The sequence below is a fragment of the Tamandua tetradactyla genome, chromosome X (assembly GCF_023851605.1).
Source record: "Tamandua tetradactyla isolate mTamTet1 chromosome X, mTamTet1.pri, whole genome shotgun sequence".
NCBI classification, from domain to species: domain Eukaryota; kingdom Metazoa; phylum Chordata; class Mammalia; order Pilosa; family Myrmecophagidae; genus Tamandua; species Tamandua tetradactyla.
In genome coordinates this window covers 148753237-148766175 of record NC_135353.1, presented here as the reverse complement: position 1 = coordinate 148766175, position 12939 = coordinate 148753237, and the positions used below count along the sequence as shown (strand labels likewise).

Below are 12939 nucleotides of genomic sequence, written 5' to 3'. Positions count from 1 at the left end.
AAATTTGCCCATGCTCAAACCAAAGGAAATCACCACAAATAGGCCATACTTCTTTTTATTATTGTTAAATCCAAGCAGACTAATTCAGACCTATTCACTGGACTATAATACATACTCAGTCTAAGATTTTTCTGCATTTATCTTGATTAATTTTGTTGATTTCTTTTTAACATATTTTTATTTCTATGGGCTTTTTTTTTGCACTTAAAAAAGAATCTCATTTTCATTACGGAATGTAACATGTAGTTTTCTCCCTCCTTCATTTTATTTTCAAGTCTTATACCTAGTGGTCCTTAAGAATAGATGAAAATGAATGATGTGATTGAAAAAACAACTTTCTTGTCTCATTTGAAGCTAATATTCTTTTTTGTAAGATGCCTATTTTTTTGTTGTTGTTGGAAAATGAATTTTGTAGGACAACTCATGCGGTAACCATTTTATTGTTTCTACTCAGCCAATCAGAATCACAGCAGGTGGGAAATCCTTTGAGTTACCCAATCAAAACCTTCAGTGTTTGATATCATTATAACTCTTTTCTAAAGAAAAGAGTGCTGTGGATTAAATCTGCTTGTGGTTGGGTGTTGAGTGCTAAGAGCAGAGTGAGATCTGTGTTTGAAAGCTGTTAGCACTAAGAATAGTCCCAGTAGAAGTTAACTACACCCTTTTCAGGAAAATAATAGCTGTTATCTTTGCAATGATGATGTTCTCTCAGTGATAACTTCTCAGATTGACATTCTCACTCTAAATGCCATACAACAAACTTTTATTGCTAATCTGTTGGGCTCCAGCCCTGGTAGTGGGTATTTAAAGATTTATAAAATCTTTTTTTTATAAAACACTAAAAAAGTATTTAAGGATTTATAAAATTTTCTATTCTCCTAACAGTCTAGGGAGGTAGATATTATAGTTCCCATTTTTTAGAGAAAAAAACTGAGGGTTGATGAGATTAAATGACTCAGCATCACAGGCTTGTAGGTGACAGTGTCAGAATTTGGCCCTGTCTCTACCAAATCTTAAAGCCCATGTCTTTTCAGTACCACATTTCCTCTCTAACAGTACAACATGCGCATTCTTCCCAAGGAGAAGCTCTTTGTTTTGGCAGTGGATCAAATAACCATTTTAGTGCTACTTTAGTGGAAAACATTCTGTGGGAACCAAAAGAAGGTAAGAGAAATATAAGCCGCTCTGCTATTGGTATTCTGCAGAGTTTCTCTGTTGATTTCACTCCCATTTTAGAATATTGCATTTAATTACCTGTCAAACATATATCTTAACTTTCTGGAGGTGGGAGGGTCAGCCCAATTAGTGTTGTTATTTTTCTGTTTAGTTTTCTGAATATACCTAATGCATTTTAAATCTGTCCTCAACAATAACAGTGTCAAGTAGAACTTCTTAAGAGTAAATGTTTTAACCCTGAGAACCTTGAAGCAAATTAACTTAATTCTGTAGCCAAATCGGAGAATCAGTAAAAACATTGAAAGTTGGAATGATTTGACTCTCTTTAGTTATCTTTCAGTATAAACAAACATAATTTCCTAATCCCTTAGAACATCCTCTGTGCTTCCTTAGTATAGTTTTGGGATATATCTTTTTTTCCCCCTAGAAATTGAACAAGTCAAAGAGCTTTGTAACTTTCTTTTGTCCAAGTTGAAGTTACTATTCTATAGGCCTTTTTTCTTATCCTCTCTTCCCTATGAGAGCCTTCTTATATCAAGCTCTCAAAAGGAAAAAAAAAAAGAACCTCTTGCTTATATCCTTGACGGTCACTGGGGAAGGAAGGAGACTCAGCCTGCTTGGCCAGACAATACGATACAAGGCAATACAATTAAGCTGGTAACCAGTTAAGATTTTTTGGCTTGGTTAGCAGAAATTGTTTCCAGCTGAGACTTCTAATGACCATGACCTTTACCGTGATATCTAGATTCCACCAGGAAGAAAGATCTCATTAGATATTGGCTGTCTGTTCTTGGGACACTATGTAGTTTATAAGATACCAACTTGTCTAAAAACTTATTTGATGACTTCATTATTTCGCACATTTTTAAAAATGAGTTCTTTTTTTACTTCATTTCTAGAAAATTATGTACCTCTTATCTGCTGAATACGTCAAACACCCTCTTCAAATTCTCCCAAACCGAATGCTGGTTACTTCAGTGGATTTTTTGAATAAGCCCTGGGAATTGGTCCAGACACATGGTCCTATTTACCATCCTATTAATTATTATCCTAGAATCTAATGTGTTTACTGGAATATGAATACAACTTCCTAAGGATTAGACATCATGTTGGACTTTTTAATGCAGAAGTTTAGCTGATGGTTCAGTTCCTTTTCTGTGGTTGGCATAAATTCAGTTTTACTTCTAAAATTCATTATATCAGCATGATATTGTATAGCACTTTACTGGTTTCAAAAGTGTGTTCAAGGTTACCGTCTTATTTGACTCTCAAAACAACCTTGTGAGGTAGGTGGGAACATGCTTTTGTATCCTTTTTATGCACAAGGAAACAAGTAAGTGGGTAGAGACTCAAGTGCTTAAACAAAATCTTCTGACAGTTCACCCAATGTTTCTCTGCTTGTCAATCCAGTTTGATAAATCCTTCTTTTAATTTGTGTCACAGGGGTTGTTGTAGAGAGATAGTATTATCAGGTTTAAGAAGAAATCTAATAAATTTATTCCATTGTTGTCTATTATAGTCCTTAATCTGATGTCAGGTTAACAGAGGAGTAGGAATTATTACTTGGATACTTTAAAGATCAATGTTTTCAAGAACCTTGTAGGTATTATTTTTTAGGTTCAAAGTTCTTGTAAAGTTCTTTTGGTAGACAGTGATCTCTTAAGTATATGGGGTTTAAATTCTTTATTCCTCCCTAAACTACCATTGTGAGGACAGCAAGCAGGCTATCAAGGATTTGGGATTTTGTGCATGATGGATACAAACTTGTTTACTGTAAAGTCTCAGAATATGTTCAAATAGTAAAACTTGGTCCAGAATAGTGACTCAGAAGTCATAACGAGTCATTGGCAAAAACGGTCAATATATGGAAAGCTCCTAACCAGAGCCAATTTGTATTGACCAAAACGAAATTATGGCCAAAGGCATTAATTATTTTAATGTGCAATTTTCAATACCATGCACAGAACACAGGAGAGGATAAAAAGAAGCGTGACTTTGTAACAATAAGGGAACTTTCTATCTAGTTGTTTATGCCGCCACACAAATCATTAACAAATAATGCTGTAGCCCTCAACTGATGTTTATCCCTTACAGCAAATGGCAGAATGGCTGGGGAAAAATAGCTCCAATCAGTGGCCTGGAGCCTAAGGGATTCTCTTTTCTAGAAATGTGCATTCTGAGACACCCCGTCTCTTCTATCCCCTTTCTTCATGAGGTGTTGCCTAAGACAATCCCATTACAGTTTCTCATCTTATTTTAAGTTTAGAATCTACCACACATGATGAATAGATTCCCTGAAAATGTTAACTCTGTGAAAAACTTTCCTAATTATAAAAAGTTTGTGTTGGCATGTGACACATCTCAGTAGCATGTAGCAGTAGTAGCAGTAGCTTGGGTTAAGCTGTGATGTGCTATCTTTACTGCATCTAAGATTAAAAATAAAATGTTTCATCTTTATACAAATTTGTTACGAGGTTAAGATTGTCTTAATTTTTATTCAGCCTCTCTCTTTCTGTCTTCTTTTATTCCTTTGGTGGAGACTCTCAAAGGTCGTAGCATGTTTCTATTCTATAACCCTACCAAAAACCCAAAAAGTACTGATACTAGTTCTTTATTATTATTGGTAAGTATGTTACCTCCAAATAAATTTTCTATTTTGAGACATTCATTTTTAATTGTGAAGTAAAATACTGTGTTCTGTTTTTTAAAAGGACTTAAGGTATCAGCAAAAAGGTGAGTAAATTTTTTTTTTTACATATTAAAGTGGTGTCCAAATGGAAGGAAACCATATTTTTATACCTATATTTTGCAACGGCTTAATTAGTTGTATCAGTCAGCTATTGCCAGAAGGGTGCTGCATAACAAATTATCTCAAAACTCACTGGCTTAAAACAATAATTTATTATTTCTCACATGTCTGTAGATCAGCTGGGTGTCTATTGCTGTAGGCTTGGCTTGATTGCATTTGACTCAGAACTGCAAGTTATATGCTTGTTTCCATGTCAATCATCTGTCTTGGACCACTGGGTTAGCTGAGGCATGTTCTTATGGATATGCCAGAAATGTAAGAGGGGTGAGCCTAAATACACAATGCCTTTTAATGTCTAAGGTCTTAACTGATACACTGTCACTTTTGTTTACTTTTCATTGGCCAACGCAAGTCTTATGGACTAGCCCAATGTCAGTGACATCGGGAAATTCACTCTCCCTCTAGTGGGAAGAACTGTCAAGTAACATGGCAAAGGGTATGGATACAGGGAGGAGTGAAATTTAAGAATGATAAAGCAATCTGTCTCATACTGAAGTAAAGGGCTTGATGTTGATGAGTCTGTGGGTCCATGTCACAAACATCCAGGAATCTGTACCCATCCTGCCCTAACTCAGGCTCACCCAAGAAGATTTCTTCTAGATAGTCCTTTTCCTGCTTGGACTTAGCCCTGTCTCCTTTTCATAACTTCTAGCCCTCTTTTCTTTTCCTCTGCCATAGACTCTTTCACATGTGTTAACTGCTGGTATACCAGCTGGAATGAAGAGTACATTTGGGGAACTGAATCAGGTAAGTGGTTTGGAGACCATCTTGTGAAGAAATCAAATGTGTTGGGACTTTAACCATTATGCCAAAGGAGCCCCTGAAATATGGTTTCTCATGGAAACTTCAGATATTTGGGGGATTTTTTTTTTTTAACATGGGCAGGCACCGGGAATCGAACCCGGGTCCTCTGCATGGCAGGCGAGCATTCTTGCCTGCTGAACCACCGTGGCCCGCCCTATTTTGGGGATTTAAGTAGAGAAAAGTGTTAAGTGGTTTTTTGTAAGCTAATATATTGTCATTTATAGTCATTTAGACTGGGAGGCACCCACAGATGACACAAGCTGAGATTCCTGTACTCAGAAAGAATGAAAATAGGCAGCAAAGGAAACTCCCTTTACAGAATGTTGCTTTAATAAGCTTATTTCCATTTGGATGTTTCAGTGCCTTCAAAGGTGTTAGCTAGAAAGAGAAGAAAGTCCTGAGGAATGGAATCATGAGATCTGAGGAAGATATGCAACCTCTAGTTACTTATTTGCTGTGATCCTGTGGTTTTTCATCTGTAAAACAGGAGAAAGAATATCCACCTCTTGGGAACTTTGTGAAAGAATAAATTAAGGGACGTATGTAAAGGATTTCACCCTGTATCTGCAGCATAATGAGTGCTGTACAAATGGCAACTAGTATTAGTAGTATTGCATCTGTATTTATAATATAAACAGACCTTATCTCTTATTCAACTTCCACTTTATTTTTCTGAATTATTTGAAGTAGGACACAGAGCATAGGTAACTACAGCCTGGGTTTCTAAAATTCCTAAAAGAGTTCAGAACCAAATTGCAACATCAAACTTCTGGTATGAGTTGTATAACTTCAGTTATATCGCATTCCTTTAACCTGCTCCTGGTCAGCATTTAACATTACAGTATCATCTTTCTGTCTGGGCTCAAATTAATGGAAGGAATAACTGCTTTCCCCTTTGTTTGTAGCTGTGAAACCTGTAGATTATAGTCCTGTCTTTAAGGAGAATTTTAGAGAATGGCAATTTAGGGAATAAAGGAGTTCCTTATAAAGCTCACATTATGATAAAAACCAACACATCCTCTTAAATGTCATCTTTCTCTGTTTTGTTTTCCTGATTTTATACCTTTTTCCCCCTTTCAGGCTGCATGTAACCAGATAACTCTTCACTGAACTGGCAAGGAAATTCTGTTCTCCAGAGAGCTAATAGTTGAGATGTTTAATTCTAATGCATTGTTATCTAATCTCTAAATTATTTTTCTTCTCATTTATTTTATGTATTTTTCTGTTTTCTTGGTTTGTTCCTTGGTCTTGTTTCCAGAAAGCTTTGATTCCCAATCTTCTTGTCACAATAACTTCAGAAGTCATAGAGAGGAACAGTATCTTCAGGGTGATTAGTTTTTTGGCAGATTCTTCAGATAGATTTATTCAGCACTGGACAGCAGAAAGCAAAATTTCTTAATTTTTCTGCTTATAACACACATAAAATAAATTGGAAATAGTTAGACAACATTATAAATGCAGTCTCTTATCTTACTGGCTTTTAAAGCAAAATTTACAACATATAACATCTGTTCCCTTTGCCTGAGTAAATCAAATTTATACTCTTTTAACTTCAAGTTTATCAATAGAAAGTGGAAAAAAAAGTAACAAGCAATTAAGATACTTCAAGCTCCTTGCCTCAAGGCTAATCAAACGCATACTCTATACTTTTGTAATAATACCTTGTAATTTGGTGACTACAAACCTTATATTATATGCCTTTAGTCATTTGTAATATAACAGCATCGAGTTTCATTTATCAAAAAGGTTAAAGAGCTAATTTACTTTAGGTAATTCCTTAACCCAGAAAAGAACTTTTCCTGCTTTTAAATGTTTCCATTATCTGCTCACACAATTTAGAACTGGTTGTTAGGAATTTTAGACCACCCTGATGACAATGGAACCAACAATGACAGCAAAATCTATCTCAATAAACCTTGTTTTTTGACAGAAGTAATGCAACTTAAAAAATAATAACAGCTAACGTTTAGTTTCTGTTGTGCTTTAGATGCTCTTCTAAGTGTGTTGTACATTTTAACTTATATGTCCTTATAAAATATGTTTGTTCCCAACTTTTACGGAACAAGAAACATAGACTTGGATGAAATGACTCCTCCTGGTCTCACAGGCATTAAATATGGAGCGGGGATGTGAATTCACACCTGATGGCCTTTCCAGGTACCCCAATCACCCTGTGCAAAATGGAACAGATTAAGGTGGTTTCAATACTGAGATGAGAATATTGCTGTACTGAAAGGCAGCTGTCTGCATGATCTCCTCATAAAACTAGCCCAAAGAAAGCCTTCTATGAAATTGCCATTAAGCATTATCATCTGTGAAGACTGAGGTCCCAGGGTTTTCACATAAGTGCATCTGAATGAAGTAAGACTCTTCAATAGACACTGAGCAGTGTAAGGGTAGGGGTCGTTTTTATTTTGTTTGCCCATCTATTCCCAGGGCCTTGCCTAAGACTTGGCACATAATAAGTGCTCACAAAGATATTAATAAAAGCCAATTTGGTCTATGCACAACTTGGTTTATATTTTAAGAAATATCACTTCCTTTGTTACGATTAAATTAGTATTTGCTCATTATAAAGAATTTCAGCAATACAGAAAGGAAAAGAAAGCACTCCAAATCCCACCACATGAAAATGATCAATATTAACATTAGTGGCTATCACTCCAGACATTATTCTATGCACATATATAGAAAGAAGGATAAATGGATACTTTAAATAGGATTATACTACACAAGGTATTTTATTAAATATTAATTTTAATTTCACTTTAACAAAAAAGGAAACAAGCAAACCTAAAGGAAGTGTTACAAGTTCAATAAATGTTTCTTTACCACAAGAAATATTATTTCCTAAATGATCTTTGACCCCTGTTAGGTTAAGGCAAAAGAGATTACAAAAAACTAAGGTTTTGTTTTGTGTATAAACTATACTTTAGTATCATATAATATTAATTAAATTACTGATATGAAGCATGAGGACATTAGCATGCTTATTCTTCCACCTCCCCTCTGCCTCTCTATTTTATTATATTTTTATTTTTAACTCTTAAGGCTTGTATTTGCTTTGTTCTATTTTGATAAGTCACATGGTTACCTGGAATTAATCAGTATTTAAATGGGAACACTTTTACCACCAATTCTTTAACCATGTGTTGTTCATTCCTAAATTCTTAGTTTTGATATATATCTTAATTGGATAGATTGGGTATTAATGTAGTTTTGTTTTCCAAGAAAGGCTCATGTGTATTGTATTTCATATGGTTGTCCTGGTTGAGAATGCCTGTCTATTGTCTTTTTATTTAAATGTCATCAGGACTGGGTATAGTCTTCTTTGGCATACTTTCCTTTCGAGCTTTTGTACGTTTTCCCGTTGTCCTCTGTGTTTGAATGTTATTGTGAGAAAACTGATAAAAGCCTGGTCCTTCCCACTTGCCCCACCATTCCTTGTACCAATTTGATTTTTTTCCCTGAATGCCTTCTTTCTTTATCGCTGAGGTTGAGCAATTAACCAGCATATTATGAGTGTTCTGCGTCATTTTTTCCTGGCTTCCGTGTGCTTTTTCATTCCACATATTCATGTCTGTCTTAATTTCAGGAAAATTTTCTTTTATTATATCTTTTGGCATTTTTTTTAAATCTCTTTGATGAGTAATCTACTTCAGAGTGCTGCAATTTAACTTCTTCACTTGAAATCATTGTGATTATCTACAGTTTTTTTCTTTGCCAGATAGTTGAGTCTCAGCCTTATCAGTTTGTGTCCTCCTTTCTCCATTTTATTTATTAGTTCTCTGTTGGCATGGTTTCTAATCCTCAGTTTGTTTCTTAGATCTGCAATCTACCTTTTCATCTATTTTTATCATCTTGTCGTTAAGTTTTTGTTCATGGTTAACTAGAATTTCTTTTTTATTTAGTTTTCTTAAAATAGGTAATATGTTTATATAGTTCAAAAATCAAAGCAAAGCTCTATGTGAATATCCCCCCCACTCTTATCTTCCATCCATCTGGTTGATATCCCCCATATGTCACCAGTATTGTTAGTGATTTCTGTGTCCTTTTGGGGTTTATGACTATTTAAGCAAAAGACAAAATTATAACCTTTTTAAAAAGCTCTTATTGTATTGGTCCTGTGTTGCTCTACACTTTAGTTCTTTCTGAGGAATATGTTTTTGTGCCTTGGATATCATATTTGCTTGGGCTGATTTCTTTGTTTTTTTATTTCTGTCCTTTGTCTGCCTTTTTGCTGTGATGTCCGTGCATATTTTTCATACTATTTTTATTTTTATTCCTTATTTACTGGGACAGGTCTAGCTATAATATTTTATTGTTCTCATACAGTCTAGATAACTTCCTTATCACTTCACTCTTTATCTGAGATAAGCTTATTTGCACTATAAGTCACAGTTGAGAAATGGGCATTTATTGCTTAACCTTTTTTATAATTTGGGAACATGGCAAGGGGTGGGGGGGGGATCTTGGTTAAGAGAATGTGTATTTTAGTTACAATCCCTGGGCTTCTGATATGTTTTTGATTCTCTGAACCAGGTTTCTTCCACTTAGATGAGAGGTATATCCCATTCCTATGAGTGCATTCCATAGGCTTTGGGTCTGTTCCCCAATTCAACTTGCATCTCTGGGGCCATCACTTCATCCAAAGTTTAGCCTCTATTTTTTGTTTGTTGTTGCTTTTTAAATTTCACCTACTTCTTCCCAGCAGCCATTTCCATTGTGTCCCAGTTAAAAGAGGGAATAGATAGTGCTACCGGCTCAGATTCTCTCCAAATTTTGGAATATGAGTGAAAATTCTCATGAGTTGATGACTCACAATTTAGCTTCTCAGGGGTGGGGAAAAGTCAAGTGGAAAACCTTGCCTGGACACGTTGCTTTGGTTTGGAATTGTGCTTGTTCCTCTCCCTACCAATTTTTGATGCTTATAGCATTGGAAATGTAATATTTTCCTTGTTTGATTTCAATTCAACAACTGTTTTGCTGTTGTTTTCTCCTCTTTTGGTTAAATATTAGACAAGTGATTTCTCAGAAATCTGGTTTTCATAGAGGTGTTTGGCTTATATGGTTTCTCCTATTCCCTACCTGTAATCAAATTTCAACATTTTATGGAAACTATTAATGCAATATATGTAACCAAATAATTCCTTTGTAAGACTAGGAAATAAGGGAAAGAAGTTTTACCTTGTTTAAGGCTAGTCTGATTATTTTTTTAATCTAATTTTTGGTTTTTGGTGGGTTGGGATGTTTAAAAATTTCGTTCCCACAGGCTGCCCCAGAATAATGAAGTCCTTCCAAACACTGTACATTAACAGAGTTATATTTCTCCACATGTTGTTTGCAGCCCATTACTCCAAATGGCTGGAGTCTAGAAGCAACTGGATAATCTGGTACCAGTCCTAGTTGGAGGATTGAGGGAAGACCTTTAAAAAGAGGTCACACAATGTCATGTCATTTCAAAGAGCCCTGTCTTGCCTAGCTACAGAAAGACGTCTGATTGAATTCACAACTTTGATCTTCCCCCAGCCACAGCTGCCATATACCCATTGCTTACAAAGGAACAGCCTGCTGCTGCTGCTGCTGAGATGGAGCCAAGGTGGTTGGTAGAAAAAGATGGTTAAAACATCAGTAGCCAGGGGAGTGGGAGTTGGAAGCATTCGAGAAAAGAAGTGGAGGAAGGCAGGGCTACACCTGGTGTCCTGCCAAGCCTTTTGGTACTGTAAGCCCTCCGCCTACTGCTGCTACCTGCCAAGTTTTGCCAACTGTGAAATGAATATTTCTAAATCATAATATGACATTCTTTCCTCAAAGGAGGATTGAAACAATAAGTAGAAGTTTAAAAAACTCTTAAAACAAATCCAATTAAATGGGGAGCTGAATCCCATGATTCAGAAACAATTTTATTTGGGGGCAGTATTTAAACATTTTTGTTTCCTGCTCCAGGTGCATAGTATTAAAGGAGTAAGGGACTGGAATTCTCTCCTCCTCTTTCCTCAGTTCTTTAATTTTACTGCAGAAGTCTGAATATTGTTATTCAGCATGTGAGGTTCTTAAAACCCCCAAACAAATTGTCCTTTCCATGTCTGATGAATTTGAAAACTCCCTTTACTCTCATATCCACAGATAAAGTATATGTTAACTGATATAGGTACTATTCCATTGTGATTGGGTTAGCAAGGATGTAGAGCTAACAAAGTTTCTGTAGATAAAACTTGGGAATAACAGTGTCCACTGCTGCCCACTTCCTCTGCCCTCATAAATTAAGATAGCCAGAAGGGTTAAATTATAAGAGACACATAATAGATCCTTGCACAGTTATGCAGGAAGAGGTGAGGTGTTGCCTTTTCACTGAGAGTACACATTGGCCCATTTAATGACTCACTGCATTGCTGGGGGTTGAGTAGAGAATGGGGAGGGGTAATTGATCATAAAGGAGTGAATAGAGGGAGATAATGACTGTGTGTCTCTAGCACAATCTTGAGGAGGCAGTGACCTGGCTCAGTTACTACTCTGAGAAACAGATGTATTCACATATGGTGAATATGCAATTTATCTTTCAAATTAGGACATTATTATAGAAAGTGAAAGGGGGCACTTTTGATAATTAATCCAGGGCATCAGTGCAAATACAACTATCCTAACCCAATTCTCCTAACATTGATGTTGAGTTTACTAAGCAAATTTTTTATTACATTTGGCCTTCATAAAGAGTTTTATCCAGAGAGATTGTTGTCATGATTCTTTCATGAAGCCAATGTTTATGAAGTATAATACTGAGATTTTGCTTTCATGGAGTTTGCAATCTAGTGGGGGATATACTATTACTATACAGTATGACCAGGGTTGTGCTAAGGTAGGTATGTGGTAGCATAGATGGGTCACTGCTAGGACTTGGGTGGGTGGGTAGGTTAGGAAAAGCTTTCCAGGAGGAAGCCACTAATATCTGAGCATAGACCTGAAGTGTTTTAAAACTTACTGACCATAGGAGGTGGAGGATAGAGTTTTCCAGGCCCAGGGTGTAGCGTACACAAGCCAGCGGCCAGAGAAAGCATCGTTTATTCTAGGCAACAAAAGGTGTGTGTTGGACGGGCCATGGTGGCTCAGCAGGCAGAGTTCTTGCCTGCCATGCTAGAGACCCGGGTTCAATAAATAAATAAATAAAAGGTGTGTTATGGCTCAAAATTAGAGTGAGTGAAGGAAAGGGACTAGTGTTGTGGTGGCAGAGAAGGCTGCTGTTAGAGAACACACTCCACTTTGCTAACCCTTTAAGGCAAGGGGATGTCTGTCTATTGCCAGAGTGGACACACACCTCTGTAAGTTTTCAAGCCAGATTTCAACTGGGGGCAGGGTGAAGCTTTAAATTGAATGGTACTTGGAAGTTATGATTTAGATTAGATTCAAATTTTTTAAATACTTTGAAATTTTTATAACAGTAATGTACCAACTCAAACAGTTAAGATTTAAAGGATGTACTATCTTACATAATAAAAACATGATGTCCTAGCCCCATCTCATCCTGCTGTTTGTTTTCTACTTTCTAGAGGTAATCACTTTCAACTTACTGCTTTTAGTTACGTCTTCTTCTGGTATTCACTTCCAAATTCCTGTTATGTCCCTATTTTCAATTTTGAGCCTCCTCTATTACCTTTTTTTCCTATGGAAAATGAGGATTTAACTCGTTTTCATTACCCCCTTCCCCCGCCCCTCCTCCCACCATACACGTGTACTCCCTTCCCATCCATGCTTCCAATATAGTTATATTGCAATTTCTTTTGTGCATAGTCCGGGAATCGAACCCGGGTCTCCCGCATGAAAGGTGGGCATTCTAACCACTGAACCACCCATGCACCTGGGATTTATTTTTATTAAGTCAGTATTCCATGTTTACGTTATTATGTCCATGTAAACAGATTTGCAGCTAAGTAAATTATATTTCCTTGTACTACTTTTCATTCTTCCTGGTGTTTATATTTGCTTAGTTTTCTGTCACTTTTAGTAATTCTGCCCCAAACTTTCTGATATATTGCTCACTGTAGTCAGTGAGGAAAGTTAGGAGTTGCAGTTTCCCCCTTGGCGTTATTCTTTCTGAACTCCTGTCTTCTTCCTTCAGGCCCACTGGACAGTCTGCATTCCTGACTACCCTTCAC

The 12939-nt window shown here is 36.4% G+C and overlaps 1 non-coding gene across 1 annotated transcript; it reads right to left on the bottom strand.

Moving 5' to 3' along the window:
• Positions 1–12567: 12567 nt before the first annotated feature.
• Positions 12568–12639, bottom strand: TRNAE-UUC (transfer RNA glutamic acid (anticodon UUC)). Its single transcript has one exon. It is a non-coding gene; the product is annotated as a tRNA-Glu (tRNA).
• Positions 12640–12939: the final 300 nt, after the last annotated feature.